The sequence below is a fragment of the Triplophysa rosa genome, linkage group LG9 (genome assembly GCF_024868665.1).
Source record: "Triplophysa rosa linkage group LG9, Trosa_1v2, whole genome shotgun sequence".
Classification (NCBI taxonomy): domain Eukaryota; kingdom Metazoa; phylum Chordata; class Actinopteri; order Cypriniformes; family Nemacheilidae; genus Triplophysa; species Triplophysa rosa.
Window position 1 is genome coordinate 18,971,780 of NC_079898.1, and position 4,433 is coordinate 18,976,212.

The window sequence follows — 4,433 nt, forward strand, 5'->3', positions numbered from 1 at the left end:
CATACGATTACAGATGACAGGCGACTTTGTGAAATCACCTGCTATTTGGAAGCCTGCATGCTCTTTATGCGATTAAATTGTGGGAGCTGCTATCCAAGAGAGTTTGGCACTAAATTCTATATGGACATGCTAATGAAAGTGATGGTGTAACAAATGAATTTTCTATTGAAAGGACTCAAAGGTACATTAGCAGTCATACACAATGAGTTCAAAAACTCAAATCTAGTTGTAGCCTTCAAATGGTTTTCACATTAAACTCAACCATACATCTGATTACTGTTTTGTGCAGAAAAATAGCAATATGCATACCTGTAACAGTTCTCTGTCAATATTCCATCTGCTAGATGTGCATAGATTTCCATCTGATAGATTTGTTTTGCTGGCTCTGCTGAGGTGACGATATTTCTACACTAGTTTCATTTACGGCCAAATTACAGCTGTCAGTCAAGCACTGGATGTGCACTGTAATGAAATTCTGACATGGAACACATCAACTGTTTTGTCTATGCCAGAAATGATTCCTATATTAGATGATTTGCTTGAATACATGTTTGTTGTGTAACAGAGTTTAAGATGATGTCATTGCGTTCCGTGATTGGCAGGAGGAGACATTCCGATATGGAACACATTAAATCATTGGCGTCTTTCGCTCGGCAAACTCCCGGATGTTTTAGCGTTTCATTTTGCTCTTTTTTTCCTCCTACTCCTTTTTAGTCTTTGTAGTAGTTGTGTTTCTCAAGGACAGGAGCGTAACTCTTGGAAAAATATATTTTTGGCAGATTTGGAATAGTCAGAACAGGAGGAAAACAGGAGTAAAATGTGACGCGCTGCATTTGTGATCTCGGCCAAATATCGTTACAAATGAGTCTTGTTGCGTCTTCAAAAGTTGGGGTCACATACAGTATACAGCATATGAATGTCACCTGATATGTTATCACTGGGATTATCAATGTGTCTCTCACCGTAGAGCATCTGTGGAATCCCAACAAATGGACCCTCATACAGGAAATGATGTAACCGGCGGTCAGAAGGTTTAAGAAAACATGAGCTTGTCCTTCACTGGCAGCTGCAAGTAACTTCAGAGACCACAGGATATTAAATCAAGATAATTAAGTGTCAGGAGTTTTAATAATCATGTTTTGGGTTATAACGTGACAGGCAGAGGATATACAGATACAAACCCTACAAGATCTGCACATGTGGTGTGGTTATCAGACCAGACAAACCACGCCTTTCTACTGAGCAACCTGAAAATAACCGTAATCCCGCAATCGAACTTCTCATTGATTTAACATCCCAGGAGTGGGAAATATGTGTCAGTATGATCAACAGGAGCATGATTGATCGCCCCAACTGCTCCATCCAAACTGCTCCGCTTCAACTCATAGAAAAGCAATTGATGGCTGTCCATTTCTGCAGAGTCCTCTTAGATCCCTTGCATTTCCCCCCTGCAGCATATTGGGTTTTAATACTAAGGCGTCAGCCCCTGAATAAAAGAGAGATTTATAACCTTGCGCCTCGCTGCGTGGACTGCTTATCGTGCATTATCCTCCTGCCGTTTCGCTCTAAGTGGTAATAGCTTTTCCTCCATGCTGATGTGTTCAATGGGGAGAGCAGAAACCTGCGGGAAAGTTCAAAGAAGCACAGTGTTCGGTCTGGACAATACATTATAGCCGCGTGGTTTGAAGGTCCCTCCGTAGCTCTCGTTGATGGATGCGCTAGACGAGCGTTATTTGTTAAGCGCAGATGCTGTAAGATGAAAAGTCATGCTCGGATGCCAACATACTGGAGGGACCAATCAAAACAAATGCAAGGGCGTCCAAATGTAATCACTAACCGTGATTTGTTAAAATTCAAGACGCTTAGTGACATCTGACTCGGAATAACTGCAGGTCGTTTTAATGATATAGTGTCTTTAAAAACAGTGATTCGTAAGACACATGCAGCTGCATGGAAATATTGCACGGACTTAAACATTTGCGAGTCAGAGAACACAGGTTATGGTGCGTGTTACAGGGGTGCGTGTCAGTGGAGCTTTGGGTAAGTGTGTTTACGTAAGGGGTCTCTCAAGGTTCCTGAAAGCAAAGTCACATGTGTACAGACAAGTTTTATGAATATTTACATATTCTCAGACGCACGCAGAGTTTAGAGCATTCCTGTTGTGCTGGGGTCTGACAGACCTGTGATTTACATTAAAGTCAATCACTCACTCCGAACGGCTTCTGCTCACCGCTTCCCGCTGATGTTCAACAGTGGCAGTATTACATTCTTTATGACAGAGGCCCCCACTTTCTCATCTGTCTCTTCCTCAGTCCAGGCCAGCCTCCTCTTCTCTGTTTGAAATGCAAGAGATGGAGGGATGGAAACGATTATGGAAGAGAAGTGAAAAAAGACTGGCAGATGGAGATTCCAGCGATCTCTTTGGAATAGATAAATAGATTTTGAAATCATTCACAAATGATGTGCAAAATGTGCTCGCCATCTGCTCCTACCAGCTCTGAGAAAACCTACATTTTTTCTCTCTCCTCGCACTTCCTCCCCCACTTCGTACCGTTTCGCATTCGATCGTTTTACAGCCATCAGGCTGCGTCACTGGTGTCGCTTCTGGTAACTGTTCCAGAATGATCCAATGAGTTTCGGTTGCTCTAGATGTGCAGAAAGAAGGGTGGATTAGCGCCTTTAAAACATGCACAAGTGATACAACCACCAAAAGAGAAAAAGGGATGTGTACCACATAAATCTCCCAGCCTGTTCACTCCATGAAATGAGCATCCTGATTGCGTGGGTGTCCCACAAACCGCATTTCCCAGGGCGCACGGGGGGAGGCAAATGAAACACCTGATGGTTGTAGGAGTGCTGAGAATGAGATGTACTGCATGTGGCATGGCAAGACTGGCGTGACAAATAACAGTCCGTTTAAATAAATCCCTGCTTGTCTACATTCCATTCTATACTGAAATGTGTGACAGCGGAGCTGAGGGAAAGACCGCAGATATCTGCGCCTGTAGCCATATGGCAAGTAGAGATAGCCCAATGTTCTGATTTGTGAGATCTACAGAGAGAGGCGTATCTAAACAGTGTGTTTGTGGAGAACTTTTATAATGGCTCGAATACACTACAAGACTTTTAAAATCTGAACAGATTTTTTTAAACATCATTCACTTGCAGACTTTTTGAAAGTATCAGATAGAAACACACTAACTGATCAAATCTGAAGACTGCACAGACTTTCTGCAACAAGTCCAAACTGAAAATCTGGGCAAAATCTGAGCAAAAGTCTTGTAGTGTATTTTAGCCTTAAGTCGACAAAGTGGAGTTCACTCACCCTCTTGTCATTTCAAACCTGCATGCCTTTACTTCTTCTGCAGAACACAAAGGAAGATATTTAGAAGAATATTGTGTCACGGGAGGTGGTGAAGAACCCAAGCGCAGGCAGGCAACGGCGATGAAGGGGTTAACAGATATATTTATTACAAATAACAAGACAAAAGAAAAACCCACGAGGGGGTGTCAAACCAAGAACGAACTAAAATACAAAACTAGAACAAAAACTTCCTACGAGGGGGCCAAAAATCAGCAGGACGAAATAACAAAACTAAACACGACCAAACGTCAAAGTAAAATACAAGGAAGTTAAATAATAATCCAAAAGACAAGCAAGACAAGGCAGGACAAGACGAGAGACTCACAGAGTTGCAGTCTTGGGAGACGTAGCGCTAACACACCAAACACATACACACCACACGAGCACAGGACAAAGAAACATGAGGGTAAATATAGGAACACAAACGAGGGATAACGACATGGGGCAGGTGTGGTACATTAAACACTTAGGGAAGGATAACGAGGAAACGAGATGGCGGGAACAGAGACGAGACACTGGAAAAACACATGAGAGGTAAAAACAAACATCTCATGGCCTTCCCACATAAAACCCAAGGACTCTGCCCCGATCCCACCACACGACTAGAATATCATAAACAAGACGGTGGGACCGTGACATATTGGTAATGGAACAATGGTGGTACCCATTCATTTCTATTACATAGACACAAAACTAATGCAAGTCAATGGGTTCCGCTGTAGTTCGGTTACAAACATTCTCCGAAATATCTTATTTTGTGTTCTGCGTAAGAAAGTCATGCAGGTTTGCAATTACAAGAGGGTGAGTAAATGATGACAATTTTTTTATTTTTGGGTGAACTATCCCTTTAACATTGGAAACATCATGATGGATAGAGACAGCCTATAACTATTTTTTCCCCATCTATCTTGTGTGTTTTTAATGAAAAGTAATTACGTGAAGAAGAACTTGAACAAGGTGATTTTATGTAATGTAGTATGTAATGCCCCTGCTACACACGGCCTACCACTCACTTTGACTCTGCCCACAATATATGAGCCTTTACATGAGCCCCATTACTCCGATAAAA